The sequence below is a fragment of the Salmo trutta genome, chromosome 12, assembly GCF_901001165.1.
Source record: "Salmo trutta chromosome 12, fSalTru1.1, whole genome shotgun sequence".
Lineage (NCBI taxonomy): Eukaryota > Metazoa > Chordata > Actinopteri > Salmoniformes > Salmonidae > Salmo > Salmo trutta.
The window spans coordinates 25,466,940-25,482,698 of NC_042968.1; positions in this window are offsets into that span (position 1 = coordinate 25,466,940).

The following is a 15,759-nucleotide window of genomic DNA, read 5'->3' on the forward strand; positions in this document are numbered from 1 at the left end:
TTAGCTTTCAAGAGTTGTTTACACCGTAATCAGACCTGCAGCAGAGTTGTACAAGTGGTGAGACCCAACTCACTGGATGAGAGTCTACTATACAGCATCTCCACCCAGACTTTAACGACAAAGACAAAGGGAAGGCTAGCTTCTTATTCATCAACACATTTAGATAAATGTTCATTATTGGGAAAGAAACCAGGTCAGCAACATAAAACAAATCCACATATCACATTCTAAAAACAATTTTTGTTAGGCTACATCTGGATTCTGCAATTGTAACATCTGCTGTGACAAAAATAGTAATTTAGTCTTTTTGTATTTCCATGACTGAAATTCTGGGGAACTAAAACAAGCTGTGTTTTATTCTGTTCTGTTTGTTTCACAGAGAGGGCGAGAGAGAGAGGATAATTACACCTGCTTGGCCTATCATTTTAAAGGTAAGCCATGGCTGATCGTCTTTTCACAGAGGGAATGAACAATTGATTAGCTTTGTTTGACATATAGAGTTACTCAGCTGTGAACTGTATCTGTGTCTTCCCCTTTGATTGTGTTAGCCCTGTGCTGGACTCCAGAGGGGCGCGCCACCAGGGTGGAGCCGCCGCTGAAGTTCACCTGATACAACTTTGATCTTCACCAGCAGGGGTGGAGAGGATTTTATTTAAGGTGTCTCAGCACCTCCGTGGCATTGCGCTGTGTGAGGTACACAGTGAAATTGCAGGTTTATTTGCGCTATGCTGGATGTGTGCCCTTTCTCGCAAGTGCACACACACACTAAACACACACACACTAAACACAAACACACTAAACACAAACACACAGATCATTGAACCCCTCTTGGTTCTGCTCCATCAGGGTTTTGCCCACAACTGCAGTGTTGTAAAGCTGCAACTCAGTGTGTCCACCCTTTGGCTGGAGAAACATGCCTGCAGGTACCAGTACTGGTACTGATACCATATCAGTACTGGAGGGCCTGAGGGCTAGTGCAGCACAGGTAATATACAGTCTTTGTCTATATGTTCACTCATCCTCTCTGTCTGTCTGATTCCAGGACTCCCTCTGCCATGGTGGTGACATGGTGAGTGCTGAAGCTGTGCAGCTGCTAGGCTAGGAGCCTGCTGGACATAGTGAGGAGAGGAGAGTCTTTGTTATGGATGACCGCAGACTGTTCTCATTTATCATCTATATACTGTTATACTATATGTGGCCTTAAAGCATCTCAACCAGCTGAAATAGGCTGTCTCAAAGGAATACAGTATCTCAAAGCTTAGACTTTCTGTAATACAGTAGGCTCATGTAATATACTGTATACATTTTCTGTTGATGCCATTTACATTAAAATACTTTCTGTCTGGCATCAACATAGAAACTAAAACAAAGAATAAGAGACAACATACATTCTCTCTGGTAATTACATGAATCACATACTGTATGTATTCTGATTCACTGTATATTCAGCTATGTTTATGATTGGGATAACTAAAGCATCTTTCTGTTGGAGCTTAAAGAACTCATAACGTTTCATTTCCAGTCAACAATATGCTAGTTTTGTCTTATCAGTATTGGAATAGTGCAAATCGGCTGAATAGTATGTTGGGTACATTGATATACAGTATTGTGTGTGTAATCAAACACTTTGAGTGTTTGTTGTGTGAGTCTCAGATAAGATACCACTGTTGAAATATGACAAACAGGTCCAAACATTACAGAGCATGTTTTGTCGTTTCCTAATAGATGTTTTTATCTCTTATCAGATAACAGCAATCAAATGTATTTATAAAGCCCTTCTTACATCAGCTGATGTCACAAAGTGCTGTAAGAAACCCAGCCTAAAACCCAAAACAGCAAGCAATGCAGGTGTAGAAGCACAGTGGCTAGGAAAAACTCCCTAGAAAGGCCAGAACCTGGGAAGAAACCTAGAGAGGAACCAGGCTATGAGGGGTGGCCAGTCCTCTTCTGGCTGTGCTGGATGGAGACATAATAGAGAGCATTTATACCATGCACTACAAGAACCTGCAGAATGGAAGCTGGCATTTTGGTGAGTGTTCCAGTTGCTCCTATTTTTTAACCACTCTCTCTCTCTCCCTGACCATGGTGTTCAAAGTTTACAAGGTCTGTAGTGTCTGCATGGTAAGCATTTTACCACAGAAAATTAGGAAACAGTTCGTCGCACTTCTGCTCCATCTGAGCACTCCATTTAAAGTAGTCGCTAGGCGGATAAACAGCAGAATGTCTCCCCTGTGTGTTCATGGCACCTTGAATGCCCTTAACCACTACTAATAGGAGATAATGATTAGTGCTCTGCGAAAAAGAGAGATTATTTTTGAATTATTAACAAGTTAACTTTGTAGTGGAGGCACTTTATCCCTGAGGACAAACACCCCAAATGTTTGCAAAATATAATTAAGCCGAGGCATCTTTAAATGTCATTGCAGCCTGTGCCATGTTTCAAATTGTTCTGCATCAACAGAATTTAACGAGATGGCTAAGGAATCCATTTCCTGCAAGCATGTGATAAGCTACACATACAGTGGAACACTTTCATTGATTGCCAAAATAAAGCATTTTGTATGCAAATGGGGAATGGAGTGGCTAAGCTGATTCAGCCTCATGGACACCAAATAATGGCCTTTACAATTAATACTTTCGCATGCTAAATTTCATCTTCTATTTAATGGCTCTAAAACATCATTTACACATGCCCAAAAAAGAGGAAAAAGTGTGTGGTGTTCCAATGGATTAATATGAAAGCCAACAAACAAATAAAAAGCCGGAGCTCCCTCCATCCCCCCTCGTATATTGGTCCCTTTCCCGTCGTCTCATGCTCCTGCACATTTTGGATTAACTGATAATCTTTGAACATGAAGGAAGGTCTTCTCACCCCCAGGGGGTGGGGTGTTGAGGGGGAGAGCGCTGCAGGATTGGAGCCTAGCACTGCATTGTGTCTATGTAATGTGCTTGTCTTGGACTTGTAAACACGGTTCTTTTGTTGTGGTAGTACAGCCTACATCCACCTTCCCTGCTTCAGGTTTTTGTTTAATGAGACTCACAGGTCTGTACAGATAAAGGCCATGCAGGAGTTCTCACAGGGCATTCAAAGTAACGGTAATACTTGTCAAGATGACTCAATAAAGCAGTCCAATGGAAGCCCTTTAGCAGCTGGCTGATGGCCGTGTAGTAGTACCCGACACACCACTTGTCTTCCATTAGTAAATATCTGTGGGGCTCGCTGTTGAACTGCCTGGCCCCATCACTATGCCTGTTGCGTCATGAACGGAGGCTTTTCTAAATGACCACTAAGACCTGTCTCTTGAACAACCTGAACTCTGTGTGAGAGTACATTTGAATGGATGTTCCAGGCTTTTATCTCTGGGCTTGCCCTGTGTCTGATGCACTCCCCCAGTCCAAAGCCTCTCCTCTGTTCTGCTCTGTTGTTCAGCCCTCTCTCTGTACAAACATGGTCCTGACGTTTAGAGGTTATATATCCACCGAGCAGGGCTTTGACCAGTCTAATGTCAGGTATGCAGATGAGAAGGCAGCATTTGATTCATATCTGTGATTAAAACTGGGACATATATTGAACCTATGATGTGAAAGGAAAGCACTTAACCTCTCATGAACAACAGAGGAGGTGCTGGGTTGTAGTTAGGTCGATGGCGCAGTAGTGTAGCTTTATATTAGGCTGTGCAGAGTAAGTGCAGTTAATCTTAGCACTGAATATGGTGTGAGGCAAAAGCTAAACTGAAGGTAAAGTAATGTTTCTGACAGGCCACATAATGGTTGCATTTAGCTTGTTTTGTCCCCCTTTAAGCCCTGAGACCTGTGTGTAGTTCACTCAGCTTCCTGGTCTTGTGTCTGTGGATCCATACTCCATTCTTCTGGAGAGTGAATATGACATCTATGGTATGTTGGGTGTGGTGTGAAAGGGGTTTGACAGGCTGTCCTAACTGTTTGGATTTGGTTATAATCATGTTTGGTAGGTTTACTAGTGATGATGGCAATACGCTGTCCACTGGGGAGGATGTACAGGAGTGACAACCATAACAGCTAGCAGTAGATGATCCATGAAACCACTATCATTTGACGGTCATTTCATGCAGGTCTTTTCACCATTCTCCATCACACTCCTTCTCCTTAGAACCTTGGCTGGGACTGACAGTGAAAGTATGGACAGTTTAAGCTATTCATGTCAACGTATGAATAAAGAGCTTTCCTATCTTTTCACACTCAGTTCCAGGTGACCTTCAACAGAGCATCCTTTAACCGCCATATTCAATATGTGTATTGATAGGTTTTCACAGAGCAGAGGTCCATTTATGCTTTCAAAAGCCATGCTTTCAGCTCTGTATGCTCAATTTCTATGTATTCTGTAACGTACAGATGGACAAGACCAGGAGATGAAGCTATGACTATCATGACTAACTTTGTTCTGTCAAGGTAATGTTTCATGGTCATTGGTATCAATGGAATGTTTTCTACTTTGTATTTATCAGTTTCATTGAGGTCACCACAGGCAGGGTATAATACAAGATCTCAAGGTAGGCTCCCTCCCCCTCTAGTGCAGCCAATAGCGTGTTCTCTGCAACACCTTGTCCAATATCCCCCTTCTTCCATTTTGCACTTTCGTTCTTCTCCACCTCAACCTGGCGTTCTCGAGTCAAGGGCAGCAGCAAAAGTGTTGACAGGAGCGTTTGAAGTAAATGAGAGAGCTGAGCCCCTCCACAGCGGTGAGGATGCTGGGGAGGGGAGGCTGGTGAGAGGGACTGTGATGATAGAACTGACCTCCTGATCAGGAGCATCCACAGGGCCTGGAGAGAGAATCCCCTCTCTGCTGCCCAGGCTGGAATTTTGTGCTTGAGAAGTGTTTAACTTCCTGAAATCCCAATTGCATTCAGTAGGGGGGGGTCCTCTTTTTCTTTGCCCACAGGTTTAGTGGCTGCCCTTGTGTCCGCCGTCTGCCCTGAGGTGGGGGTGTGGGAGGATCGATAGCATGGCAGCTCCACTGTCAGACAGAGGTGAAGTTAAGCCAGGACAGAGAGAAGGGGAGAGATAGAAGAGGCTCCTAAAGATATCTGAGTGGGTATTATCCATGACACCTAGGCTCTCAAGCTTTCAACCTTTAAACACATGATCTGGGATAACCTCTGGTTGTCGAGATCCATAGGCTTGCTGTTGCACATTCAGCAAATTCAGTACTGTGGTCTGTTGACTTCCACAGCTTCAAAGGCAATTGCTTTGTATTCCACTGTTAGATATTTGTTGAGAGGCTCTATCATTGGTCTCCCACGCCAATGTTGCTGTTTTTGTACTGTTCATATCATTCTGTTTTAAATTGCCTGGGCAAGACTGTGAAGGGAAATCTCCTCTAAGTCCCCCATGGCCAGCCCTACAGTCAGATATCTTTCATGTCCTGATGAACCTAAAGCAACATTTTTACCACCAACTAAAAAGATAATGCGATTTGAAATAATCTTCCTGTGCTCTCAGAATGGTGTCAGTAAACAGACATGTTTAGAACAAACGTGGCAGCTTTTATCTCAGCAAAAATCCATAAAGTCTTTACCTCAACCAGAGAAAGAAACACATTCTATTCGTTTTTATGTTGCGCCTTATTTTTCAGTGAGGCAAGACCCTGCATGGGATTGGAGAGGATGACTTTCAAAGGTTGACATTTAACAGTTGTAGACGTAATGATGAATACAGGAGATGGAATAAGCTAATGGAAAATGACACCGTCATGGTTCATATTTTGAAGTAAGCTATGTTAATCCACAGTGTTGTGGAAAATATTGATAAAAAAGAAATACTGAGCAAGCAACACCATTTCCCCTTTGACTGTCAGTAAAATAAGATTGCTTGAGCTGATTTTATTCCTCTAAAAATTTGAGATCCTGAAAATCCTCAGTGGCCTGTTTTCCTCTCTGTGAGAGAGATATCCTACCAAAAGCTATGTACTGTATATATCATGACTTTAATAACGTCCCCACAGTGACAACCTGGCTTTTAATCTATATGTCTGCATTAATTATACTTGGCTTTACCATAGTCTTTGACCTTACCATTTCCTAGCCAAGTGTGTATGCATGAGTGATTTGGTCTCAATCTGCTCTCTGATGAGACGCTGGCTGAAGCCGTATGCCAGTGAAAATGGCTTGAAGTAATCTGAATCTTTGAGGAGCTTAATAAGTGAGAGCAAAGCCAGGGTCCCGGCAAGTTCACAGAACCTCTGTGACACTAAGAGAAGCTTAATCAAAGATTGGTTACCCGCCTCCAGTTTTTGGTGGCATGACTGAAGATTCTATGATTGAGCCCCTTTTTTTGAAGTTGCAGATAGGATCATAAAGATTACTTTTTCTTGCTCCGGCATGGAGGATCTCTCCTCTTTTTACTCAATATGCAAGTACCAAAAAAGAAATGGTTATATAAGATACACTGATGAAATATACACAGGCTTTACTGCAGGGACTTTTGGGGGAGCTGGCTTTCATGTACTCATCAATTGGCTTATAAGAACCATCCTGTGTAGTAGGCCACTGTATGGATATATATAGGAACATGCCATACCTGGGAAAGAGCCAATGTAGTAAAGCACGTGTTTGTTAGGCTACAGAACGTTATACCCTGTGAAAGTAACCCCCTCTTCCACTTTACTTCCGTATCATGTCCCCTAATATTTTGAATGGGCTTGGCGATTATATTATAAAATTAGTGAAAACACAGACATATTTAAAATTACATTTTGGTTTGTGGATTAATTTACTTCTGCCTGATGCCTTTTATTACGTTTTTGCGCTGAATACCATTCAAAAAGCCTACAAAACTACAAGGTTACTTCCTGGATAATGACATCAATTGCATACCTATTGACTTCACAAGAAAAACAATGGTAGATCATTAAGGGTATTTTGTACAGTAGGTGTAACGCAGTACAGTATGTGTACGAACTGCTGCCCAAACTGAGTCTGAGTCTATAAATGTAATTTAATTGGCTTGTGTACTGTATCTATGAGTTCTATGCAGCTGTAGCCTATGCCTGGTTTGACTCAGTTTGAATATTTGATTTCAAGTTTTATCCCAACATAAAGCATAGAAAATCATAACCTTCTATTGGAATGGAATGTGACAGGCTGAAAAGCGTCCTGTTCATTTGGCTGTGAATGGTTTGAAAAGGAACATAAAGCCAAGAAGCTAAAGACTGTTCTGCTCTCTATGCCTGGACAGCTCCCTTCTCTGCCCCCTGAACTTGTTGAATAAAAACACATTGGTCTCATAGCAGAAGGAAATGGCAGACACTGTGCTGCTGTTTGTCGAGATGAAACCCGCTCTCTTCCGGAATGGCCGAGAGTTTAGCCTTGATGCATTTTACACCGGACCTAGCCCTTCGTTGACAACTTATCTGTGACCTGTGGAGAGAGCAGGAACGACTACGGTGAAAATCAATCTTCGCCTCTCCTTTCGCATTGAATACCAGCAGAGCAAACAAACATGCCTAAACAATACGATATATACCACATATCAATTACACTAAACGCCTCAGTATCTATACTTCACTGTCCCAGGCACACACCCGTTACAAGGCACACACGCTGCTGTAAGACGATAATGGCGCTGCATTGTTCCTCGCCATCTGGAGGACTGATAAGGCCTGGCTGTGCATAGTTGATAATAAGAACCGGCAGAGGGAAAACTGAGTGTTAAACATTTCTTTGGCCCATGAAAAAGGTTCCATTAAGTCCACTGACCCCAATTGAATATTAATGAGCTAATTAACAGATTTATTGTTCTACGCAATTTCTGGAGGGGCAATTTTTTTCAAGTGCTATTATTTTTTCTAATTATTTTCTGCACTTTGTATAATTGAATCGTTGTAGCTGCCAGCATCCTGTGCGTGCCTTGGCAACGAGGAAAAGCATTTGGCATGTTTTTTTTCTCCTTTCATTTCAACTTTGTAAACAGAAAAACTAAACAATGTTTTTTTTCGATGGGAATTTGTTTGTAAATGGTATTCCCCCCTCCTTCATCAACAGAGCTGAACCCAAATGTTTCATTTTAAAGCGTTCCTATACAGTATGTATTTTTAGATTTCAGGTTTTATAAGATGTGGGTTTTTTTTGAGAAAGGGTGAGGCATGTTGGAGGTGTTGGATTACAAAACAGCAATCAACTGGGTTCCAGGTGGTTGCATTACATGGAGGACTTGACAAAGGTTTAAATGGCCAGTGACAGCTGGGGCTGATAGATAGTATAATCAGCTGATGAAGAGGATACACACTGAATGGACAGACCACTGAATAGTGCAGCTAGGCTACTGTGAGAGATGAGGATGTTGTTAAGGTAACCTTGAAAGGACTGAATGCAATTTATAATTGGTTTGATAAATCTATAGGATTAACAGGGGAATGCAGCTCTCAGTTCAGCTTTAGGCTAAGTGTTTCTGAATTGTTGTTGTATTACATGATCACTTGGCTATATAGGCAGGCACAGTGTAACTACATTGCACCTTGTTATATAATACAGTACCTACACAGGCCTATAATTATTGACTATCATCGCATTAGTAAGCACATTCACATGAATTGTTCCAACAACTCTCTGTACATACTGTACTGCAGTTTAAAGTGGTATTCTATGTATTCCACAGTATATGATCATTGTATTGGGATATTAATGTGGTGATGGTGTAAAGACACACTTTGATGTATGGTAGCTGGGACATCCTTGTCCTGTACCTTTACTGCTCACTGTATTGAAGCACGGAGTCATGAACTATTGGGCCCTAAGAGACTGCCTGCCAATCTAACTGTAGCTCAGTTTTACTGTTGGAACAAGCCTCTCCACCTTGCCAGTGAAGCAAGCAATGAATAAATTGCATAAGGAATATGTATTTGGGATAACATGCTGTAGTGTACATCATATCTGTGCTGTAGCCTTGACAGGAGCCGAAATATTCCCAAACATCAAGTTCAGAGCCATGCTAGACTAGTCTCCTGGTAATGGACTTACTCCTCATCAGCCATGCAGTAATCTGAGGCATTTTAGAGAGGGAACTTGTCAATGTGCAGTGCAAACTCAGTCTTTGAATCGTAAATATGCAAGACTATCTGACTGAGAAGGAAGCCTGTAAGAAAGCGGCCAAGTTTAACATGATTGGAAATAGTGCATCCTGTAGTGTTTTCAGACAGTGTAATGTCCAACTGTCAATTTGGACATGCCACTGTATTTCAATCAGCATGTTTAGGCCAAGGAAATTGGAATTATCCCAGTGCATAAAGTGCACCTCTGTTTGAAAGCAGTGATTAAAGAGTGGTGGGGGGGGGGGGGGGCATTGTGATAACCTTTTCCATAACTGGAATGTAATGCTTACATTTTGCTATCTGCAAGTTTACCTAATTTTATTTATGTCTGAAATCCAATTCCGGCCAAATAAAAGCATCAATTTATTTTGGTTACTTCACCAATATAACTTAGAGTAATGAACTCATTTTGCTGTTGTATGGAAATTTGGTCTCATTACAATAATTTTGCCTGATACACCAGCCAGCCGATATTAAGAGCAAGGCCCTACAGTCATAAACTGTTATTATGCTATACATCATAAAGTGCATTAGGTTCATAAAACCTGTCAACAAAAAGGTTAGAGAGTTTCAGCACGTGGCCCACCAGGTTAATATATTTCCTCCAAAGGGCTGAATAGTAATGCCTCAGCTATATTGCAGCCACAGAGAAACCAATTTTCTGCTAGTTGGGGATTTTCAAGATTCTGTGTTTCGCCTGTTTAGACACACTGCCACACTATCCTTAAATGGACACAGAGGCCTTTCCCTTCAATTCAACTATTTCAGTCTGCTGGAGGTTCTTTATTGACTGTGGACTCTTTCTGTTTATGGAGTTGAATACTATATTCCGATTCGGTGGGCAATTAAGGAGACCTCATAAGAGAATAGTCTGGCTGTTACTGGATATCTTTTCATAAACATACAGAAACAGAATCCAATACAGGCCCTGCAATGTTCTGTCATTACGAGATGTATATGGTTCACTCAACCTCCTTGGCTTCCTGCAAAACCTTACTGTGATTTGCTTGTTTGGCATGTCTCCAATGGCCTCACATAACACATTCTGTATAGTCACTGCATGGTACATATAGCACATCTAAATGATGTTGTATTAAACAACGACTTCAACCGCAATCATTTCTGGGCTCATTGTTTTAAGTGAATGATGGTGAGATCTGATCTCATACAAACAGATACCACTCTTCGACAGAAACATAATGCAGAATCATTTTAATTGCTTAATTTTCATGTAGCAAGCTGCTCTCGTCTTGACAGTTTGTCGTATATCTTTAGGGAACGTGCAATGCATCTGTTGTTGATGGGAGATCCCTTGAAGGAAGCGTCAATAGATTCAGCCATATAATTGCCACAGGACTTGCATGGCAGGGAAACGATTGTGCTCACACTTATGAAGAAAGATCCAAAGCAGGAACTCGGCTAGTCAGGTTTTGAGACAAAGCAACAAAGTGCAGTAATTGTTTTGTAAGCTGCATGTCAGCATGAATGTGTGATGCCGAAAGAGCTTCTTTATTTTGCACAGTGCTTTTAGCCATCAAGTGTGATTCTGAAATGGCTAGATGCTTTCTTGAGAAGGGGAAATCTTTGATAACAATCAATTACAATACATTTCCTCTTTTGTCTGGGCCCTAATGGCTCCTCTATGGGCAGGTTATGAGGCCTGTCTAGTAAATATACACTATTTTCCTTTTAAACATCTTATAATATGCATGAGGAACATAGAAACACACTATGACGGAGGGGTTGACCATCAAAGTCCAAATTACAATTCAGCTGAGAGATTCTCAGTCAGAGAAATGAGAACGGAGCAGTTTGTGGTTAGCCTTCCATTATCCAGATTGAGTTACTGTGTTGTACTTTTTAGGCCATCTGTTCTGGTTTAAGTCATATTTCCAAGTATATCATGTCTTGTGTGTGGAGGGAACTTCTTTGATGGGGTAGAAGAGAGTTTGGCTGAAAACAAAATGATGGTGTGAGCTGTCGCATCATGTTGTAGCATGCTCTATATTGGAATGCTAATGGCAGTGGAATGAACAAGCAGTAAGGCATCAAACAGTGGACTGATTGTAGTTGTCTATATAACTGAGTGGTGTTAGTATTCACCTACTAGACAGAGGCTACTTAAATGGCAACTTTTTTTTTTTTTACAATATGTTGAATAACATTTGAACAAACGAAAATGAAAGGATAAGGAAAGTCAGACAAATCAGCATTGCTGTATTCAATACTGAGGTTTCTACTTTTAGCTCTACTTGAAACAGTAACAATCGTTGGAATGCTCCAGCTTGTTTGAATGATAAGCATTTGGATTGGCTTGGCAAAAGCAGCAGGCTTGTCCCTCGCGTTCCCAGAATCAGAAGGCCACAGAGTGTCTGGCTCATCTGAGGATGGTAATAATAGAAGCTAGAGAGGATACAGGCTGCTGCCTGTGGAATGCATCAAGCATAAATTATACATTTCCAATGTTTTCCACACACTATATTAAATTCCATAATTCTGGGAGACTGTGGCTTGTCCTCAGCCAGTTAGCTATCTCAAGACTGTAATCTGTAGAAATTGCTGTAGAGATGGGGTGCTGAGTGATATGGTTCACGCAGGGGCCTTACTTTAAGAGCACATGGGCTCATATTGGGCCGCAGCATTATGAAATTATTATTCAAATGCCATTCTGTATGATTCTGAACTCACTGGGGACTGTTATTGCTTTATTATCATCTGTTTATTATTTTACATTTTGAATTACACTTGGGAGTTTATATGCATTAACTTGTGTTAGCTCCCTAAACATTTGATATCTGTATAGTTACAGTAGCTGTATCTGTTTATGTAGGTTTTATGTCTCCATCCCTTATGTTAATCACATTTGTATTTTTCACATGAAAAATATAATATTTGAATCTATCACTTCTATATCTAATTAAAACGGTATTGAGAATAGTTGTAATATTTATTCTTTGTTATCTGAAATACTAACACCATTCAGTGCATTTAAGGCCTTTGAGAGAGCCTTTAAATGTCAATGATCCACAGTGGCGGTGCTGAGATGGAATAGAGGTGCATGGCTTACAGGGACAAACCGTTTCCCTCTTGGTACAGAGACTCCCCAGTTCAACCTCTCAGCACCCCACCAGCCCCTGCACTGTCACCCAGTCCCACTATTGAATTGAATGGTCCACAGATTACTCAATTATTTCTATATACCAGTCTTCCATGGCAGACTAAAGGCCCATTATTGGAGTGACTGAGACCATAGGAACTTATTACATGTGTGACCTTTTAAAGCCTTTCTCCGTGATGGATCTCAGGTGAGAATTTACTGGAATCAATTTTTATCCGAAGGCTGGATGCTTGCTCACTGCGCTGTGCTCCGTGTGAAACATTCACTTTATGAAAAAAGAGGAGAGAGAGTGAGAGCCCCCAGACTGCTGCTGGAGATGGGCAGGATTATAAAGCACCCCAAATGCCATTGTGTCCTTTCCTCCCAAATTAAAGAGACTTTGAAATTGAGGGCTGGGGGAAGTGCCGGAGTGTTGTGGTTCATCAAGGTACAAATACAAAGAGTGAGCCTGTTCCCCGAAGGTTCACATCAAAAGGTGCATCCCACTTTGTGAGCTATTTAATCAGTTAAAACACAGATGGCAGACTGCCGCAATTAATTAATCATATAGGAGGCATCCTGTACCAGCTAGCTAAAAGTATGTCAGTGCTACCGAGATCTCATTTGGATTTCATTGTAGCTACCTGCCACCAGAATAATAGCTGAAAATGAATAAGTTGAGCCTGTAGAGAGCTGCTGGACATACTGTGTTATAAACTTTAAACTGTAAAGCGTAGGTGTTGTTTGGCTAGGCCTAACTTATTCTGGTTGTGCCTAAATGACAGGCTCCTCACTGTCTTTGTACTCTTTCAACAATGTAACTGATGCCTATTCTGGGGGTGTTATGAGAGGGCTCTTAGTTGTATACCTGGGGGTGTTATGAGAGGGCTCTTAGTTGTATACCTGGGGGTATATAAACAGTGAGATATGCATATTGTGTGCAGGTCTTTGTAGAAATGAAAGGCACATCTGCTTCAAAGTGAAATTACTTTATAATTAGCTTTTAAGTTTCACTGACGGCAAAAAACATCAATGAAAAGCTGCCTGTCAACATAGTTTGGCGTCATGAGTTTGTGAGAGGTTTGTAAGCATCCAAGATCTTTTGAGGGGAGACGAGCCTTGCAAATTAAACCTACAGCCATGTCAACTCTCTCTAAAAATGCGTGTTGGAGCTTGTATTGACCTGTTTTCCTCAAGTGCTCTTTGGGAGTTAGATGCATTGTGCAGGTGGGGGGTAAACAGCTGCCCCCCTTCAACTCCCCCCAAATATTAACAGCTTTGTGTTTGAGTCATGAAATGAAAAGTCTCTTTTAAAGACTGTGTTCTTTGCCCCCAATCTTCCTTGATGTGAAGGTGGTGATAAGTGGCAGTCATGATAGAAAGATCAGACTCTCTCAGCCAAAGAGGACGCTGTTGCAATCCTAGCCTTTGGTCTGTTGCGTGAGTTTGGCTGAGTAGGCAGCATGTGCAACCCAGGTAATCGTACAACTTTGGAAAGTCTTGTCACCTTGTAAACATAATTACATTTCCAGGAAAGCTGCATGAAGCAAATCAAAAATCAAATCAAATGTATTTATATAGCCCTTCGTATATCAGCTGAAATCTCAAAGTGCTGTACAGAAACCCAGCCTAAAACCCCAAACAGCAAGCAATGCATGTGAAAGAAGCACGGTGGCTAGGAAAAACTCCCTAGGAAAAACTCCCTAGGAAAAACTCCCTAGAAAGGCCAGAACCTAGAAAGAAACCTAGAGAGGAACCAGGCTATGAGGGGTGGCCAGTCCTCTTCTGGCTGTGCCGGGTGGATATTATAACAGAACATGGTCAAGATGTTAAAATGTTCATAAATGACCAGCATGGTCAAATAATAATAATCATGAAGCATGTTTAAAGGATTATAAAGAAGGGGTGTGGGTATGAATGTGGGCAGGGGGGCCGAGCAGGGAGGTGTGTTGGTAAACCTTGCAGCTGTGTGTGTGTGGGGCCGTAGGGCCCTGGGGCAGAGAGTATGTATTTGTTACATGCGCTGAATACAACAGGTGTAGACCTTACAGTGAAATGCTTACTTACAAGCCCTTAAAAACAATGCCGTTTTAAGAAAAAAAAAAGTAACAAATAAAAGTAACAAATAATTAAAGAGCAGCAGTAAGATAACAATAGTGAGGCGATATACAGGGGGTACCGTTACAGAGTCAATGTGCGGGGGCACCGGTTAGTTGAGGTAATTAAGGTAATATGTACAGTACATGTAGGTAGAGTTATTAAAGGGAATATGCATAGATAATAACAGAGAGTAGCAGCAGCGTAAAAGTGGGGGGGCAATGCAAATAGTCTGGGTAGCCATTTGATTAGCTGTTCAGGAGTCTTATGGCTTGGGGGTAGAAGCTGCTTAGAAGCCTCTTGGACCTAGACTTGGCGCTCCAGTACCGCTTGCCGTGCGGTAGCAGAGAGAACAGTCTATGACTAGGGTGGCTGGAGTCTTTGACAATTTTTAGGGCCTTCCTCTGACACAGCCTGGTATAGAGGTCCTGGATGGCAGGAAGCTTGACCTCAGTGATGTACTGGGCCTTACGCACTACCCTCTGTAGTGCCATGCGGTCGGAGGCCGAGCAGTTGCCATACCAGGCAGTGATGCAACCCGTCAGGATGCTCTCGATGGTGCAGCTGTAGAACCTTTTGAGGATCTGAGGACCCATGCCAAAACTTTTCAGTCTCCTGAGGGGGAATAGATTATATCGTGCCCTCTTCACGACTGTCTTGGTGTGCTTGGACCGTGTTAGTTTGTGATGTGGACGCCAAGGAACTTGAAGCTCTCAACCTGCTCCACTACAGCCCCATCGATGAGAATGGGTGCATGCTTGGTCCTCCTTTTCCTGTAGTCCACTATGATCTCCTTTGTCATGTGAGGTGAACAAGAGGCTGTTACTGATTTTAGGGTCCTGAGAAGCATGTGACATGTTCATGTAGTCCATGGATGGTGTATCCGCAGGGCTAGACACTTGTTCAGTGTCCTCCGTCTCTCCCTCATTAGGACCGTGAAGCTACCTCCCTCTAGCCTGCAGATGGTGCTGTTTTAAAATGTATGGCTGCACGAAACCATTATTATTGTCATACTATTCTATAACTCCTTAATGATCCATCTCATCTACAAAGTAATACATCTTAGGATATTGACCATAGACATCGGCTTTGTGATGATGTATGATGTTACTGTAGACCTTTGAAATATCACTCAGAATAAACATGTTTCACTGAAAATTATATTTTGGTCATCCACACAAATTGTTTTGACCACTCAATTTTGGTTTCTAGTCTTTTTTTAATGTTTGCATCCTCTCCTATTCATTCCTGCGGCCTAGAACCATTGAGATGTATGGCTATTTCTCCTCATAGGACCAGAAATGAACCAGACTAAAGCATCAGAAAAATATAAGCCATGGAGGCTCATACAGTAGTCTCTGCAGAAGTGCTCCTAACTAACGCTGTGTAACTCACAAGACTCCAATATGATTAAGTACATCGTTTGTGCATTAGTTAAGTACAGTTGTGGTCAAATGAACGTTGCATCAGAGCTGTGCTCAGTCAATCAGCACGCAATTAT